Raw genomic sequence first — 20,064 nt, 5'->3', positions numbered from 1 at the left:
ATGCAGAATGCAGAAACTTTTCCAGAGAGAAAGCTATTGGAAATTTAAAACGGGCTGATTAAAAAGCCCAGACGGGTTTATGGAGCTATTTGAAGTAAAACCTGTTGATATGAGCTGTAGAATCACATGTAAATCTGTTCTGGAAATGAAGCAATCTGTTTCTACGATCACACCCTGTGACAATTTTTTTTTTTTTCAGGAGAAATATTTGTTTGTAGAAGGTTGTCATGTTGCATGACAGCCTTTTAATTCCATGAAATGTTTCTCCAGGCTGCTTCCCAATTCACTCGTTCGGATGGGAAAGCTTTACATACTCTTTGTCTGCTTTTGAAGAAATTAATTTGCCTTGGAAGAATTAACTTAATTATGCTTGTAAATGTTTTCGCTGAGTAAGCAAGGTAGCTGCTCCTCTCCGCATCCTGAGTTTTAGCCGTGCTCTCTCTTCAAATTTGACATATCTGTATTTTCTTTCATCAGCTTTTCCCTTTCCCTTTTCTGTTTGTTGTCTGTATTTTTAAATCAGATTTTTCAGGAAAGCATTTGTTCAACTACATTGACCCTTTCCCTCCCCTTCTTCTCTCCCTCTAAGGAATGTTTATTTTGTAACTGTACTTTTAGCACATCCTTTACAAATACATTCACTATCTCAGGCTGCGGTCTTTATTAAAATCTGCTGCTTTTTTCTTTTTTCTTTAAAGCCCAAGGTATTCATTCAGCTTTAGATGCCTTTAAGATCACAGTCACTTCCTGCTAAGTTCCAGCTACTTTCTCTTCTAATTGTTTTCTTGGTAAATTAAGAAGAGCTGATTTCATTGAAGTATTTTCCGATCTTTTAAAGGAAGACATTATTAACAATTTCCAGCAAAGAGTTATGTTTGGCAGAACTGGTTTCTCAGTAAATACTGATGTAATTTTAAAAGAGCCGGCCAAATTCTGCTAAAGTAAACAAATCTCATATGGAAATAGCTAGAGATGAGTTTGGACACCCACCTAAAGATCGTGCGTTCCGCTTCTTTTTTCCTCTCTTAATTTCTTGGTTTTGCTTTTTGTTTTTCAGTGTTTGCTTTTTTGCAATAGGAAGCCGAGGTTTTATCATGCTGTAAATGGCATCTTAACTATGTGTTTCAGGCTGTAAAATATTACGCCGAAATGAGCAGTTTAGCTTAGGCTAAGACATTACACTCAGTAGCTGCTGAAATCATAGTTGGATATGCTTGGAGTGTCTTTTCAAAAGACAACTAGGATGTTATCCACATTATTTTTAAAAGCATCACCAGATAAAATTTGCTACAGTCGTAAGCCCACCAGATGTTGCCAAAGATCTTGTTCCATCTGTCCTGATCAGCATGGCCAGTGATAAGAGATTCTGCGAATTGCAGTTGGATCAAGAAAGCCACAGGTTTCTTAACCCTGAAGGTTAAAAAAGTAAACATCAGTCCCCCTCTGCCGGCCCCCTTGGGGACGCTAAGAGGCGGCAGGGGGGCATTCGAGGCACCAGCCCTGCAGGTTCACCCATTGACTGTAGTAATGCCCCAGAACCTGTGCCTTGAATATGGCAGCACGTTGGGAAAAGCCGCTGCCACCGCTTTCCCAAAGTGCCGCCACTGTCGCATTTAGTTTGTCTGTCCATCCATCCATCCATCCATCCATCCATCCATCCATCCATCCATCCATCCAATAGGTCTGTCTGTTTGCCTGCCTGCCTGCCTGCCTTCCTGTCTGTCTGTCTGTCTGTCTCTCTGTCTCTGTCTCTCTATCCATCCATCCATCCATCCATCCATCCATCCATCCATCCAATAGGTCTGTCTGTTTGCCTGCCTGCCTTCCTGTCTGTCTGTCTCTGTCTCTGTCTCTGTCTCTGTCTCTGTCTCTGTCTCTCTATCCATCCATCCATCCATCCATCCATCCATCCATCAATCCATCCATCCAGTAGAACTCCTTAGCGTCAGAGCGTGTTAATAATAATATAGGAAATACTAAATGCTCTGGTGGTCATTTAGAAATATATATATATATATAATATATTAGACCATATATATATATGGTCTAATATATATATATTAGACCATTTCTGTATCTATGCAGAGCCTGATGGAACTCCACAAACCAGTTCTGTGTTGCTAAGCTAGCAGTCCTTTTAGTCTTATTATTATGGCTTTTTTAAAAAAAATTGATCTTGTTCCAAGGCTATGAGTCAGGTTACGGCGGGATGAATGTTCTAGAGCCACAAAGCTTTCTGATCCATATCATGAAACCATTGCTCTGAGTCCCAAAGGTGCTTTTTTATTTCCCCTCCCAGGAGGCAACTGGACTTTCTGGTTTTTCTTTGAAGATGTTTTACTTCTCATCCAAGAAGCTTCTTCAGCTCTGACTGGTGGATGTTGGGAAATGTTTCCCCACCACCACCAAAAATGTATTTCCCACCATCTACCAGTCAGAGCTGAAGAAGCTTCCTGGATGAGAAGCAAAACGTCTTCAAAGAAAAACCAGAAAGTCCTGCTGCCTCTTGGGAAAAAAAAAAAAAAAGCACCTTTGGGACAGTGATGACTTGGATGACCGAGAATCTCCAAAGACATTGTTCTGGGTAGCGTACACGCTTTTTTAGACAGCGTTCGTTTCCTCTACAATATACTACTGTGCAGTAGACTTTAAAACAGTTGCATCCCCCCCAAATGTTAAAAGAAAGAATGTTAGCCCTCCAGGATAGACCAAACTAGGGAACCAATGCCAGAAGTCTTGCAAGTCTGCATGTCCTTCTTTCCCCCTCTTTCCCTTTATCTTCATAAGCCAGAGATGTTTACACACATTACATTCTTGGATTAGGCACAGGCCCCTTTTATCTGACTGTTTCCTTGGTAGCTGTCAGGCATGAAGGACTAGGTCCACCCATTAAGGCTCAATTAAACTGATTTATTGCTTAAAACAGCCTCCCCACAGGAATCTTCTCAACTAACAGTTAGCACCTGCTTAGATAAGAGTGTATGGAATTCAAAGGAGGTTGGATTTCATTCTCTTTTGCGGCTATGTTGGGATTCTAGGCTGGTTGCTCTTTTAACTCCACCCCCATTTTCTACCACTCCTCCTCCTACAGTGGCAGCTCTCGTCCTTGTCCTTGAAGGCCATTCCTGCTGTCCTGTACAGAGAGTGTATTCTGAATGAAAAAGACCACTAGGTCCCATATTTTTTCACTAACAAGATTCAGACCTACTATCCAGGCATTATTTATTTGGCTTTTCCTAGAGGGGATGATATATAAACCTCATTTTTAGAATTGGTATTCTATTCCTAAACCAAATGTTGTTTGTTTATTTGTGTAGCTGTTTGTCTATATCTTGCTTTTCCTCTGGAATTTCAAAGTGGTATTACCTGGAGTTACCTCCTTAGCAATATCCCTGTCAGATAGAGAGTGACTGGCCCCACATTATCTAGTGTCCTTCTGAGGCTGAAAGGGGATTTCAAGTAGCTACTCCAATGTTTAGCCCAACATTTTAACCACCATATGGGTAGTCCTCGACTTACGACCACAATTGGGCCCAAAATTTCTATTGCTAAGCGAGACAGCCGTTGAGTGAGTTTTGCCCCCATTTTATGCGCTTTCTTGCCACTGTTGTTAAGCAAACCACTGCAATTGCTAAGTTAGTAACCCAGTTGTTCACTTTACTTGTTGGAATGTCGCAAAAAGGGATCATGTGACCTTTATACATTATTGATTAACACCAAAATAGTTTTTTTTTTTTTTGCTGATGGATCTGATTATGAGCTCACCCATATTTCACTGATTTCATTGAAAAGCGTTTAGAGGGGGAAAAAAAAACTATTAATTCTCCCCCCCTCCTTTTAAAAAAAAAAAAAAAAAAGATACTCTCAGCTTTTGAAGCTTTTGCAGTTCTGCATGGAATTTAAGCTGTTAATACTTTGTGGGATGAACTTACAGCCAGAGTCTGGCTGTTAGTTATTAAAAGCAAATATCTTGGAAAGGAGACAATTGCTTACCGGGCAGAAATTTCTTATTAAAAACAATTGTTGCTTAGGTGGATATTTATTAGTCACAGGTCCCTTTTCGAAACGACAGCATGGGCAAATTTAGTGTGCCATACCCACGCAACGGCCTCTTTGTTTTACAGAGCAAAATCTGTGCTGAGAGAAGGTATCACCAGAAGGAAGTTAAAAATGCTCATAACTTAGTTGTACATAAGGTGACTTGTGTATTTAGGACAGAGTTTCTTCAGGTACCTTGTTTTTTTCCTGCACGGGTCCCTGATGTAGGATTGAGGATCCAAGGGAACTCAACAGTTGTATAAGAATTGAGCCCACCGCTTTAAGAGAATAGAAACTGGGTCTGTTCACCAGACTTGCTGTTTGATAAAATAAAGCTAGAGAGCCAGTTTGATGAAACAGTTAAAGGCACCAACCTAGAAATTGGGAGACCATGAATTCTAGTCCTACCTTAGACACAAACTAGGTGGGTGACTTTAGAGAAGTCAGAATAACAGAGTCGGAAGAACCGTAGCACAGAAAGCAAAGAAAACACCCATAGGTGTAGGCACCTTGCCCGCAACCCCAAAACATGTGGAGCACCCTTTAAACACCGTCGGCATTGACAAAATCCCCATCGGTCAATTGCAAAGGGCAGCTTCACTCAGAACAGCTCACGCCCTGCGACGATACTTTTTAACACCATCAAACAGCCACATCTGCCAGGTCCTTGGGAAGGACTCAATAGGTGGACAACAGTGCTAAATCCAGTCTAAACATCTGGCTGACTGAGTACCAACCATCACCGTAATAAATAAGCCACAGTTATCAAGAAAACTGGAGAGAGTTGTTCGGGAGACGAGATTGATTTGAAGGTTAACAGCACAACAGTAATGACTCTTATTTGGGCTTATTCGAAAATGCTAAATGTTCAAATTTCGTAGTGCCAGGGTAATGCCAGATGAAGCAAATAACATGGAAGGAGAAAGCAGCTTGGCATTGTTAGCCTGGCCTTGTGTTCATAGCGGACTTTCATCTCAGGGGTGGGCCAGATTGCAGACAAAGGGGATATTTTGCCATCTCCTTTCCTGTCACCTTTAATCCAGGCGCTTTGGCACACACTTGGGGCTTTTAAATTGCAGCACGTTTAATGAAGCTTTAATGCAAATATTTCAGCTGCTGCGTCCACAGTTCTGGAAAAGTGATGAGGACACAGATAGCCAAGCTTTCTTGTAAAACACATTATGGTTTAGAGCAGGGGTGTCAAACTCAAGGCCTGAGGGCTAGATCTTGTCTGAGGGATATTTAAATCCGGCCATGGGGCCGGCCTGGAACTATCAAAGGACTGGCCCACGGTGCCTCTGGCGGCTAAAACGGGCTGTGTGCGGCTCCAACCGTGCCTCATTTTCACCCTCCATGGCCTCCTGCAGCACTCTGCCGGCCAAAAATTGTATCTTTAAGAAAATGCAAAACTGTAATTAGGTGTGGTTTCTCAAACGGCCATAAGATGGCGCCAGAAACCTGGTTTGCCTTAGCCTTAGTCTCAGAAGAGAGTGTGAGTAAGTCTCTGTTTCCTTCTGTTGGAAAGTATTGCCGTCCCTCCATTTTTCCTAATTGACTGCTATTTTTGGATTTAATGTAAGTCTGATACTGAACTGTTTTTGACACTGGACTTTGTTATTGAATTATCCCTGGATTGAAAAACTGACTGATTTACCTGTGAATGACTTTGGACTGCCTATTTTGAGCTTTGCTTAAACTTTCTGGAAGTAAAAACCTACATTTACTGTACAGTGTATCTGTGTACTGTGTGTGTATTATTCAAACACTTCTCTCAAATACGTCTCCCTGTATGCGCTCATTCTCCTAACGGGGAATTACCTAAACACTCACCGATGGCATGGCACCAAACTAATTTTGGTGCTAATTTTGGAAATCGGCTTCCCTGCATTCAGGGGCGGCTTGCACCCAAAACACATGTTTATCATGCTGCAGTTTGAACTAGTAATTTAGGGGCTGTCGGTTTCTCTTCAAACTCGTGGGGGGAAAAAAAGTTATGGTTGTAGCCATTGAGAAGCAGAGTTTGAAATATAGAGTTCTCCTCAACGCTGCTGCGAGAGCCTAGGATGGGTTAGACTCCTCCTGATGACGTTATTGGGAGCCTTGGTGCTCTCTGAGCTTGGCTGTTTTATGGCGGACGTTTTATTACCTCACTAGGTAACATCATCAGTGAGAGAGGAAGAGGAGGAGGAGGATGACTGTGCGCTCCTTTGTGCTCTTTGAGCTTAGTTGTTTTTTTCTAGCAACTACTGTATATCATTGTGGGTTGGGGGAGGAGGAGGAGGATTGTGGGATCCTCAGTGCTAAAAAAAACTTGATTGTTTTCTTGCAGACCTTTCATTACACAATTGCCCATTATAAGGAGGAGGAGGAAGATGAGGAGGAAGATGATGATGATGATGATGATGATTGTGGGTTTCTTGGTGTCTCTGAGCTTAGTTGTTTTGTTGCAGACATTTCATTACCCAACTAGGCAACACCATCAATGCTAGGAGGTGGAATAGATGATGTTACGGAGTTGGATAATGAAACACTTGCAAGAAAACAAGCTCAGAGACCAACAAGGACTCCAGAGGTCTCCTTCAGTTCTTCAGGAGAAGGGCCACATCTGTATTTATATCATTTTTTTCAGTGTTGTTTGATGGCTATTCTTTGGTTACAGAGTGTGTTTCCCCCCTATCGATTCCATAAGGTGGTTTCGTTCTCCCAGGTAGAACATGAGCCAAATTCAAATACCCCTTTTCAATAAAAATAAAATAAAATTTCAAATGTCTAGGTCTTTATAATATCTGAGAATGGAGGGTCAATTCCCCCCGCAATGTTCATGAGCTTTTAAAATGTGAAGCGCTGCGTTGTACAATCTGCAGAAAATAATACCTTCAGATAATTTGAGTAGAGCACCATTTGATTCTCTAAATAAATGGATTTCACCTTTTTTGTTTTTGTTTTGTTTTGTTTAAAAAACCCTGAACTTACTTTGAAAAGAGTATGTCTTTGGAATGATCTGTAATTTATGTGTATTAGTGACTATTTTACTCGGGGGTCTAAATCTTACATTCCAATGCAGAAATTTCACTTGGCAACCGTTAAGTAGAGTTGTTATATTTAGACTTGTAGCTGCAGATTGGTGGATTCTTTTTTATACAGCTCAGTCTTGGCGCTCTCTCTCTCTCTCTCTCTCTCTCTCTCTCTCTCTCTCTCTCTCTCTCTCTCTGTGTGCTTGTACACAGTGCAGTAAGTGGGCTTGTACAACTACTAAAAGCAGCGTTCATTTGGATGAAAAATGTACTACAGGTAGTATCCGTTTAGCTGAGGAGTTTATAACGGCCTGATATCAGTGTTTGCATTTATCAGTGTTTGCATGTGTACAGGTAGTCCTCAACCTATGACCACAATTGAACCCAGAATTTATGTTGCTAAGCAAGACATTTGTTGAGTGAGTTTTCGAATTTTCTTTGCCCCCATTTGTTGTTGAGTGAATCCACTGCAGTTGTTAAAGTTTAGAAACATGGTTGGTTCAGTGAATCCGGCTTCTCCATGGACTCAGTGGAAGGTCACAAAAGAGGATCACGTGATACCCCCCCCCCCCCAGGGGACACTGCAGCCATCATAAACGCGAGTCAGTTGTCAATCATCCTATATGTAAATAACGTGACCCTGGAGGGGTGGATCCTGCCATAGTCCTTAAGTGTGAGAAACGGTCTTAAGTCCCTTTGTTTTCAGCACCGTTGTAACTTCAGTCACTAAGTGAACTGTTGTAAGTCGTGGGCTACCTGTAGTTTTGAACAGGGACCGTGTGACTAATAGCGGAAGCTGTCGGTTGCAGCACCTTGGGTTGTGTGTATGTGTGTGTGTGTGGCTTTGTAACGTGCTTGACAATTTGTGGGAAGAAACGGCATCACTCAGATTATGGCAGGCACAAAAAACTCAGTAGGGTTTCGTGAACGGGGTGAGAAATATGACCTTTGGTTGGCCCTCGCGTTGCCCTGCAGAGGCTCCCATTGTACACTGAACAGGCTTCTTCTCTTGCTGAGTTCAAGAGGCAATTTCACTGATTTCTGTCAAGAAGAAAAGCTTTCCCAAAGTCACTCCTTTACAAGCCTTGTGGCTGAATAAAATCTGTTGCCGCCAGTTGTGCTTTCTTTAGGGAGTTGGCTCAGAGGCCTCTGTAGGTCATTTGGCTTTGGATTTAAACGGAACAGTCAGGGCAGCGGCAGAGACTCCATTTTATCCAGTGCAATCCTAAGTTGCATCAACAGAGGGACACAATGAAGATCGAGGGGGGGTACTTATACCACTCTGTAAAGCCTTAGTAAGGCCACACCTAGAGTACTGCATCCAGTTTTGGTCACCACATATAAAAAAGATGTTGAGACTCTAGAAAGAGTGCAGAGAAGAGCAACCAGGATGATGAGGGGACTGGAGGCTAAAACCGACGATGAACGGTTGCAGGAACTGAGCGTGGCTAGTCTAAGGAAGAGGAGGACCTGGGAGACATGATAGCAGTCTTCCAATATTTGAGGGGCTGCCACAGAGAGGAAGAGGGGGTGTCAATCTATTTTCCAAAGCACCTGAAGGCCAGACAAGGAACAATGGATGGAAACTGACCAAGGAGAGATTCAACCTGGAAATAAAGAGGAATTTTCTGACAGGGGGAACAATCAACCGACAGAACAGAAGTTACCGTCTCCAGCTCCATTCTCAGGGGGAGAGAAAGAGCGAGACTTTTGGCTTCATGCAAGGAAAGCAGCAGAAGCAGCAGAAGTCTTTCTTTCTCTTCCCCAAACTCCGCCAGAAATGAGTCTTGGTGAGACTTGTCACACCGGCGCAGCCTCTTGGAGCAGGAGGCCTTGCAGGGTCCCAAGACTCATTTCTAGTGGAGTTTGGGGGAGAGAAAGAAAGACTTTTGCTGCTTTCTTTGCATGCAGCCAGAAGCAGAAGAAGAAAAAAGTGGAAAGAAGCAGCCTGGTGGCCGGGCAAGGTGTGTGGGGTGAGTGGGGCAAGTTCCCCCTGTCACCCTTTCCCCCTCTCCCTTCACTACCTCGTGTTGTTCCGCGCAGCCTGGATTAATTGCTTTGGAGGGTGCTTTGGGGGTAACATTTCTCTGTGGACCACCAAAATTTTATCACGGATCACCAGTGGTCCCCAGCCCACTGGTTGGTGACCACTGCTCTAGAGCAAGGGTGTCCAACCTTTTGGCTTGCCTGAGCTGCCTTGAGTGAAGAGTAATTGTCTTGAGCCACATACAAATGGTAGAACGTAGTTAATGTATATAAAACACATAATTTTAAAAGCTTACGATCTTGAGGGGTTGCATGCAGCCTGCAGCTTGAAGGCTAGTTATGCTTATTCCAGAGCATTCCTGAAGGTATAGAGACTTTTGAAATTTTCAGACTTTCTGTGCTAAAGAATCCTAAACAGAAATCGGCTTTGTTTACAAAGCTGTTAAAAACAAAACAAAAAAACATTTTCAATGTGAAGAAAGTAGCATTGTAAAGAACCGTGGCTCTTGCAATGTAACGATAACTATCAGTTGAATTCAAAGAGCTAATTGAACATACATATCTTTTTTTCTAGAATTGCGGCCAGTGGTTCCAGTGGAATTTATCCCGCAGTTGTTAACATCAATTTTCTTCCTTGTTTTGTTTTTTATTTTATTTTTTAAATAACCCCTGAGATAATTAACCGTTTTTAGTTCTAGAGAAGCTAAAGGTCATATTTGTTTCTCTGTGTTCTGTAACCCCAAAACAGTTCAAAATGAGGCACTGTGCAGAAATAAAACAACATTAATAATTAAATCAGCAAGCTTGATATTTCGCTGTGATTTTTATAAAAAATGAAAGGGAAAAAAGTTTTGTGACTAGCGGCAAGACATCCCTTGTTAGATGGGTAGAATATTTACTAAATAAAAATGTGTTTGCTGAGCATTCACACACCAGTTTGTTGTGTAAGAATGCATGCCGTTAGCATGGATCAAAGGAAAATATGTAAGATATTGCTTATGGAAAACATGTTTATTTATTAAATGTATATGCTGCTCATCTCAATCTCATGATTAATATGGTTTGTTTGCTGTTTTATGACTGATATTGTTTTAATTCTTGATTGAGAGTTGCCCTTGAGTGGAGTTTTGCATGGAGGAAGTCCCCATTTCATATCTGATATGCCCAGGTATAGGGCATTAAAGGTAAAGCTTTCCTCTCTCTAGTCATTTCTGCCTCTAGGGGGCGCTACTCACCTCCGATTCTTAGCCCAGGGAGCCAGGGTTGTCTGAAAATGCTTCTGTGGTCAAGCCACCAGCATGACTATATGCCGAGGTACGCGGCATGCTGTTTCCTTCCCACCGAAGTGGTACCCATTTATCTACTCGCATTTGCATGCTTTCGAACTGCTAGGTGGGCAGGAGTTGGAGCAAGTGATGGGAACTCACCCCATCGCGTGGCACTCGGGTCACTAACCTAGTCTGTCAGCTTTCCAGCTGACAAGCTCAGGTTCTTTAACCATGTGTCAACTCTGGGATTCATCATTGCCATAGAGTTCTGGAGGGAGGAAGGTGATGTATTGAATAGTTCTTAGGGGAAAAAAAATTATTATGAGTTATTAGTTCAAGGTCACAGAGAGTGGCGTAGCAAAGTATTGAGAATGCAGATCATTGGTCCATGTGATTGGTGAGGTGTGAAAAAGGGGGTGGAGGTAGGTGGGATTTTGTGGGATGAGCTGGTAGGATTCCAGTACTGAAATTCCACCGATAACCACTTTTTTTTTTCTTTTTCACTTTGAGAAAATGTCAGTCTCGGAGTTAATGTTTCAAATGAAGGATTGCTAGAAGTCTGACACCGTGAGCCATCCTGCCCCCTTCCCAGGAAGGGCATGTCATGAAGATATTGTTGAATTGCATGGACTCATGGACTGAATTGGGGGCTCCCAAACTTCCCGTTCCTAAGTCTAACTTGGCACAACTTCCCTATCCGATGGGCTATTGGTTAGCTAACTGCTCCTTTTTCTATGGGCAGCGATGTTCATTTCGGATTTGTTTCCAGCTTTCTGCTCTTCGACTAGAAAGCAGGGATGCTTCCACTGGGAACAACGCTGTGTCAGATCAGTCCCTGCCTTCCCTTTCAGCCCGTAACGCGTTATAAACGAGATCCAGAAGATGGGGGAATTCTCTAGAGCTTTAGATGTAGGAAAGGAGGCTGGAGGTTGACACTTTCCTGTAAATAAAAGGCTCTTTCGAGGCTCTTCAGGTGCGAGCTCCAGAATTGCTTTCCATAAGGCATTACGGCGGTTTCCTATATAAATATCTTCACAGACGGTAAATCCTTAGCAAATATGCCTCGAGCTAATTGACACATTCTGATATTGGCAGAAGGGAAAGAAGGGTTTTTAGAGGATTGTACAGTATGTAGGCCTCGCTGTAAAAGCTACTACAGATTTTCTTGGACTCTCGGCTCCTGCTTGGAGAGCCGATGGAGCTGTGGCCAGGAAGGCTGCTTCACAGCTCACATCTGGTTTGCCACTTCTGGGAAAACAGACTCGCCAATACCTTCGTCGTCTCACCGTTGGAGAGTAGGTAGTCCTCAACAACCACAACGGAGCCCCAAATTTCTCTTGGTAAAGTGAATTTGGCCCCTGCAAACTTTTACTGTAGGTTTGTGAGAAACAGTCATAAGTTTTTCTTCCAATGGGGTTGTAACTTTGAACGGTCACTAATTAAAATAGTTGTGAGTCGAGGACTAGCTGTACTCCAGTTTCATCTCTCGGGGGCTACCCTTGGAGAGCATCTGGAACCTTCAGCTGATCCAGAAGTCAATACCTTGAGTAATCATGGGGTCCACTTGGTTTGCCCACATGGCCCCATTCTTTTAAGGAGCTGCACGGGTTGCCATTAGCCTTGAGGCACAGTTCAAGTTGCTACCGTTAATGGACGTTGTGCTCATCATCTGGATACATGTGGGTCTGCCTTCTCTACAGTCTGCTTGTCTGTTAAAAAGCTAGGATGGAGAGCTGGCTTTAGGCCCTGACTCTGAGAAATGACACGTGGTAGCAGTCTTCCAATATTTGAGGGACTGCCACAGAGAGGAGGGAGACAATGTATTTTCCAAAGCACCCAAAGGCCAGGCAAGGATCCATGGATGGAAACTGATTAAGGAGAGAGATTCAACCTAGAAATAAGGAGATATTTTTGGACAGTGAGAACAATCAACCGATGGAAGAGAAGTTACCTTCAGAAGTTGTGGGTGCTTCATCACTGGAGGCTTCAAGAAGAGATTGGACTGTCATATGTCAGAAATGGTATAGGGTCTCCTACTTCAGCAAAGGGTTGGACTAGATGACCTACAAGGTCCCTTCCAGCTTTGTTATTCTGTTATTCTGTTTGGTTTGATGGTAGCAGTGCCTCAGATAGAAGGTCCCTACAGAGAGTGGGAAGGACAACCGAGAACATTATAGGAAGCTCACTTCCTGTTATTCAGCATACTGCTTATAAGCGCCATGTGCTTAGAGCTCGAAGCATTGTTAGAGACCCCACCCACCCATGGTCTGGAGGAGGTTTCCAAGTATCTATAACAGGACTACCAGATTCTGTAACAGCTTTGTTCCCTATGCCATCCGTCTCGTAAACTCACAAGATTTATTTATCTCGCCATGTACATGTATACATCCGAACTAGACTGTGTTGTTTCTCTGTGTGGGTATATGCATATTTATTTATTCATTCATTTTTGTCCTGTTTATGTAGTGTATATTGGAGGTGGTGACCGTTAGAGAGCCGTATGCAATGGAGTTTCATTTTAATGCGTGCCGATTAGTGTACATTCAAAGTGACAATGAAGTTATCTAAGTTCTGTCTTCTGTAAAACATTGATGATAGGCACTTCTCTCATCTAGCCTCTTTCCTTTGGACGGGAGGGCCTTCTGAGCTAAGGTTATCCATTACCTGGTTAGGATTTGAAAGAGCCATACATTCATTAAAACCCAGATCCTCTGAAGGACTAAAGAGGATGGCAAGAATAGTTGGAACGAGGCACCTGAAATTTGCGGCACCAAAGAATATCAGGGAATTAGGGATGTCAGGAGTGATTGTTTTGTTTGTTTTTATCTTAATTGGTTTTGTTCAGTCTTAGCTGTAATTGTGCTGCAATCCAATTACTGGTTTGTGGAATGTACATCACTCAGAGTTACGTTGATTGGAATGGCATATAAATCCTGTAATACGTACATAGGCACTCAAATTAATAATTTTTTTTTAAAAAAACCTTGATTGATAGCAAAAGGAGAAATTAACCTTTTTTACTAAAAAGCTGTACCCTCTCAACACCGAATTGATGCCTTCTTTTGAATGTTTATTGCCAATCCATTTTTTTTTTAAAAAAAACAACACCCCTATGGAAGGCTTGCATCTAGAGGGATTGAAATTCTCGGAAGATTTGCACCCAAAAAAAAATGTATTATCACCTCTAAGCAACCGTTCCTGGGTTAAGAACTTCCACTCATATTTATGAACAGACTGCCTCTTGCTTTTTAGACATTGAATTACGAGGTATTTTTCTGCCCAAAAGCAGCCAATACTGAAAATGGGTTAATGACTGCTGCATTCGCTTAACCTCTGCAGTTAAAAAAAAAGTCATAAAATTGCACACAGGAGCCTTGACTTACTACGACTATCATGAGATACAATGGAAGTTCCAGGCTCTGTTAAGGTTGAGGACTACCTGTAACATAAGCCGGTAGCTGAAAGCTTCTGTATTCAACACATTGGCTTGGCAGACAGTTTCATTTCATCGGAGAAGTTGTATACAACCAAACAAAATGCAATGCTTGGAAGGGAAAGACGCTTCCAAGTTTTTGTTGGAATATTTAGTCTGCAATTATTGAATTACATGCTTCAGTTCCCCTTGCTTTTCACATTCAACGTATTAGTAAAATCTGCCTCATTGTATTCTTTTTCTGAAGAAAAGCTTACTGGGGCGGAAAAGATAGCCATGATTCAAGAAATGTCATCATATTTCAGTGGCATTTCAATTCATACACACCTCGGTTACCGGTAATATCAGGAGCCCTGATGGCTTAGGGGTTAGAATGCAGTATTGCAGGCTGACTTTGCCCACTGCCAGGAATTCGATCCTTGCGGTTGACTCAGCTTTCCATCCTTTTGAGATAAGTTAAAATGAGGACCCAAATTGTTGGGGGAAATATTGTAACATTTGTAAACCACTGTAAAGCAATATGGGGCAGTATATAACTCTTAAGTGCTACCATTGCTAGTACAGATGGACTTACAACTACAATTGAGCTTACAAATTCATGTTGTTAAGCGAGACATTTGTCAAGTGAGTTTTGCCCCATTTTATGAACTTTCTTGCCACCGTTGTTTAGCGAATCGCCATCGTCGATAGGTTAGTAACATGGTTGTTAAGTGAATCTGGCTTCCCCATTGATTTTGCTTGTCAAAAGGTTGCAAAACCGGATCACCTGACTTTGGGATACAACAGCGGTCATAAGTTAGGTAAGTCTTGGATTTATAGGCAGCGTTTGACGTGCTTGTCATATAGACAAAAAAAGCTCCACAAAATGATGTCAACAATTCCTTATCACACATGGTCAGTAAAAATGTAGATTGTTGTTGTTAGTTGCGAAGTTGTGTCCAACCCATCGCGACCCCATGGACAACATTCCTCCAGGCCTTCCTGTCCTCAACCATCTTCTGGAGCCCATTGAAGCTCACACCGACTGCTTCAGGGACTCCATCCAGCCACCTCCTTCTCTGCCATCCTCCTCCTCCTCCTCCTCTTCTTCTTTTGCCCTCCATCATTCTCAGCATTAGGCTGTTCTCCAGTGAGTCCTTCCTTCCTTCTCGTCAGGTGGCCAAAGTCTTTGAGTTTCATCTTCAGGATCTGGCCTTCTAAAGAGCAGTCAAGGGTTGATCTCCTCTAGGACCGACCAGTTGGATCACCTTGCAGTCCAAGGGACTCGCTGGAATCTTCTCCTCCAGCCCCAGAGTTCAAAGGCCTCCATTCTTGGGCGCTCAGCCTTCCTTATGGTCCAGCTTTCACAGCCATGCATTGCAACTGGGAAAACCACACCCTGGACTCTACGCACTTTCGTTGGCAGGGTGATGTCTCTGCTTTTGAGTGTGCTGTCTAGATTGGCCATAGCTTTCCTCCCCAGGAGCAAGCGTCTTTCACTTTCTTGGCTGCAGTCCCCATCTGCGGTGACCTTGGAGCCCAAGGAAAATAAAATCTGCCACTGCCTCCATTTCTTCCCCATCTATTTGCCAGGAATTGAGAGGGCCGCATGCCATGTAGGTATGCCTATCTAATGGGACCAATTTGACTGTAAGCAACAGGAAGCCGTGGCTCTGGGCAAAGTACGAAAAGATGAGATGGTGGTTGACTCTTCATCTGAGGCTAATGCGTAATGACAAGGGTTCTATGGTCGTCCGGAACACAGATTTCACCTTAGGGCAACACCAGGACTGTGGGGGATGGCTAAGTCGATTCTGATTTAAATTAAATCCCTGTAAAGATTCTTTTTTTAAAAAAAAACCGGATAAAATGATCAGCTCGATTCTTCCAAGTCTTTGTTTCCAGGCGTTTAGGATATTGTCTTTGTAGCGAGAGAAACAACACAGAACGAACAAATAGTGGTTTGCATACAGTCGAAAAGAAGAGTGTTATCCCCATTAGTTTTAGCAATATTTATTCATATAGCAAATTTAATATGGCCTCCCATCTCACAAAAGAGTGATTCTGGGTGGTCTCTAACAATAAACAATAGATTTATAAAAAGTCATTAAATTTTTTAAAAGCATAACTGAATAGGTAATAGCGATATGGTTATAACACAACATAATGTAATAATGTGGTATAATGTAATATACTACAGCAACATAGCATAATATGACATAAGATAATAAGTGTATTATATATTATACTATATGCTGACTCTGTAAACTGCTTAGAGAGGGCTGTCTAAGTGCTATTGCTATATAACATTACTAGCTCTATACCTGTGCTTCGCTACGAAACGATGTGGTAGGGCTTACTTTTTGGGGAGGAAAATAAGGGGAAAAAATTGTGCCTCTGCCTACCAGCATCCATCGGTATTCATCTGGCTAGTGTCCTGTCAGTGTGTGAGAGAGTTGAGGGCTGTTTGGAAACTGAAACATGGAAACTGAAATAGCTTGACCCCCTCCTCTCTTAAAAGGGGGCAACCCTCACTTAACAAATTTCCCACTTAACAACATACATTTTGGGCTCAGTTGTGGCCCTAAGTCAAGGACTACCTATCTTTGTTTTAATTCTTGCGCAAATATCTAAGCAAGCTGGACGTGCAATATGTTGTGTTAGGAAAATGATGACATTAAATGCAACTTTGAAACGTTCAGCTTGTATTGCACGGGGGTTTTAGAACCTGCCTCTGAAAGTTAATACAGAATGGGAATATCACTTTGATTTATGTCAGCGTTATCATGCTTTTAAGGTGCCATCTGTAATTTCCTTGTGTGAAGAATCTGAAATGGTCGAAGGAAGGGTTGGGTTTTTTTGTCTGTGATCCGACCATGTGGATTTCGTTTAAAAATTGTGTGTGTGTGTGTGTGTAGGGGGAGATGCAATTGTTAAAAAGAGTTTGCAAATGTTCTTGCCAGTTGCGTAGGACAGAAGATATCAGACAGAGAATTTGTGGGGAATAATAACACCAGGACATCTGTGTTTTTGCATGATCATTTCAGAGCTGGCTGGTCTCCAATTTCTGTCCTCCTTATTGTTGATATGATCTGATGTATTCCTTTGTGACTAAATGTATTTTGCAGGAAAGGGAAAGGAAAGTGTGCGGGGCAGCATGGATAGAAAGCGGGAGCATTTTCTTTAAAAGCCTTACAGACCAGCTTGCAGAAAAGACTTGTCCCCCTGCTCCCTTAAGTCTCATGGATCAAACTTTACTTGGGTTAGATGGCTGGCTTAAGTTCTTGAGACTTCTTTTTTGGTCTGTCTGTCCCTGTCTCTATGCCTGCCTGCCTGCCAGCCAGCCAGCCAGCCAGTTTCTATCTGAATCTCTGTCTCTATTCCTTCCTTCCTTCCTTCCTTCCTTCCTTCCTTCCTTCCTTCCTTCCTTCCTTCCTTCCTTCCTTCCTTCATCTCTCTATCATCTCTCTTTGTCTCTGTCTTCTTTTATCATCTTTTATCTATGTATTATCTATCATCTATCCATTATATATCTATCATTTATTATCTATCTTTCATCTGTCATCTATTATCTATTAGTCTGTCTATCTTCCTATCTCCATCCATCCATCCACTCTCCCTCCCTGTCTTTTATTATCTATCATCTACCTATCCTCTGTGTATCTGGCTTATCTATTTATTTATGCAACCCCCTAAATCTGTATAGTTCCATCACGCATATCTTTTGAAAACTGAGTTCTGCAAGAGAGCATTTAAAGAGCTACAATGTGGATTGTTTTTTAATTTTAGTGTATTTTTTTTATCCCCCTTTCACCATGATTATATTTAGGTGATAATTAATATTGCAATTTTACAAGTTTTTATTTCAATGTTAGCTACTCTGAAGTTAAGTGGGATGTAAATGCTAAATATGAATTGTTCTGTGCATAGGCTGTTTTTCTCCCCAGTTGGAGATTTGGGGAAATTAGATGTATCTAGGATCTAAGCGCTTATTGTCCTGCCCTACAAAGGGAAAATGAGAAGACACTTTGTTCATCTTTGTATATTTATAAGTTATTTCAGCCGTGCTCTCCAAATGCAATGTGTCTGTTGAGTTTGTGATTCAGGTCTGGTTGCCATGGAAAATGGGAGAATTATGCCTTAGCTGCATGTAGTGTTTCCTTCTTCAGTTTATTGTTCACTCTTGCAGTGTGTGCATCAGTATTTTCAACTTTCAGCTAGCCTTATTTGCCTTCATCGCTCTCTTTTAATTTCTTATTTTGCAAATCTTCACGTGTTGTAAAATATGAGTTCAGATAAGCCACTGGGAAGGCAGGATAGAAGTCTTAATTGGCTGAAGTAATGCAACAATTGGAATATCAGAAAAGTCATAGCCCTGAACATAGGTTTTGCATGCAGAAAATTATATGTTTGCACCGTGATATTTCCAAGTGAACTTTGAAATCCTGGAAGGCCATTGGTAGCCATTTGGGGTATAGTATTCAGCTAGGTAGGCTAATTGCAGGATTCAGTAAGGTGTAGTTTGGTTGATTTCATAGTCAGCCAGATGTTTAGTCTGGATTTGGCATTTTTATCCACCTATTAAATATTTCTGTGCATTATTATTACGGTTGTATTATGGTAAGTAACATAATCAGCCAGATGTTTAGATTGGATTTAGCACTTTTATCAACCGAACAAGTCTTTCCCAAGGTTGTTGATGTTAAAGTATCATTGCAAGATTTAAGCTGTTTCAAGGAAAGCTGCCTTTTGCCATTGACTGATGGTGATTTTTGTCAATGCCGGTTGTGTTCATGGGGTTCCCCCCCAATTGTTTTGGGATGGCACCCAAGGTGTCCGTTAATATTGGCAGCGTCTTTATTTTATTTTGCCACGGTTGTTCGGTTTCCAAAAACTCAGTCATCTTTGCCAGTGTACATGTAAACATATGGGGGCTATAAAACTTCAGCCGTCATATTGTAAAGGGCTCTGTGTGAACCTGCAACATGCACACAACTGTGGCACATCTTTTGCACGCGTGTCCCGTTAGAGAATGGCAATTATTTTCTGCACATTGTTATTTGTTTCTGTGGACCCTCCAGAGAAGAGTCCTAAATGTCAACTGGATGTTGTTAGAGATAGTGGTTCACTGGTGGTCACACCTTCTAGAGCAAGGCAGGTTTTTCTATGGACTGGAGAGGTCACGGTGGTTTTGCGTGGTGCCTGCATCCCGTGGATGGGACTTTGGCTTGTTTGCATGGCCCAGTTGCTGGCATGCCACAGAACGGTGTCAATCCATGTACCAGGGATTGGGGACCCTCCGTTCTAGAGTATAACTTCAAAATGTGACTGTTGTGGTGTTACTTTGAGATATAAGCTGCAGATGCTAACCTTACAAATACACGGAATGGGACAAGTTGCTGTGGGCCAACTCACTGCAGGACAAGTCAATAATTCAGTTTCATTATTTAAAATAATTTTTTGAAAAAATAATAATAATTTTGGTCATTTACATTTCATTTTGTCCCTCCTTTGACATCCTTTCTTTAATGTCTCGGTTCTACCATCTCTTCAACATTAGTGTAACTCTTGTCCCGCAGCAAATTGTCTCGTGACGAGTTGGCCACGGTGAGTTGGCCGTGGTGAGTTGGCCGTGGTGAGTTGGCCGTGGCGCGTTGTCCTAGACCCACAAATACATCCCACCACACTCTGGGTGGATTTTGGCAAAAAAAAAATGCTAGGCCCATGAATTTGAGACGTGGCCCCCAAAAATTATTCTCACGCTTCTGATTTCTGAAGGGTTAAAATGTACAGAAAGGAGGTATAAATAGACCAGCAGATCGTTCTCTTATTTTAACTGCGAAGGCTTTATTATGTTTGAGCAATAAAAATAGATCACTTTCCAACCCAAAAGGAAAAGGAAACCTTACAGTGCAGAACAAGGGACTTTTCTCTCTCCCCCCCCCCCCCAACCGTTATGTATCCTCAGGCTGTGTAACCTTATACGTTGAGATGAACAATAGATCTGCTAAATTGCTTGTCCAGATTACAAATGTTGCTAACTGTTTTGTATATAGCTTGGATGGCTAATTTTCGCTGGAGTTGGCTGTCCGGTTTTGAAATCGCAATTTTATGCATTGTAAGAGAATCTCTGTAATACCCCACCCCCTTTTTGGATTATTAATGTGTGTCAATCTTCCTGGTTGCGGTGGTGGGGGGGGGCGGTGTTAGACTTGTTTTTAACAAATCCTGAAGCTCAGCTTGGTAAGCTCCCTCTGCTGGCTATGTGTTTTACTTAGCAACAGATATCATACTTTCTGACCTCGCTGGTTCAGCATTTTTCTTTCACTGCGCAGGTGTGTCTAAA

General features: G+C 42.1%; 1 protein-coding gene across 1 annotated transcript in view; it reads left to right on the top strand.

Annotated features, from left to right (window-relative positions):
- MED13L (mediator complex subunit 13L) overlaps positions 1 to 20,064 on the top strand; it is a 154,692-nt gene that overhangs the window by 39,213 nt on the left and 95,415 nt on the right. The window lies entirely within an intron of this gene.

This window comes from Notechis scutatus, chromosome 13, assembly GCF_049901735.1.
Source record: "Notechis scutatus isolate UNSWTSFEM ecotype Mainland chromosome 13, rNotScu1.2, whole genome shotgun sequence".
Lineage (NCBI taxonomy): Eukaryota > Metazoa > Chordata > Lepidosauria > Squamata > Elapidae > Notechis > Notechis scutatus.
Note: the sequence above shows the minus strand (reverse complement) of the source record. Positions and strands in the feature narration are given on the sequence as shown.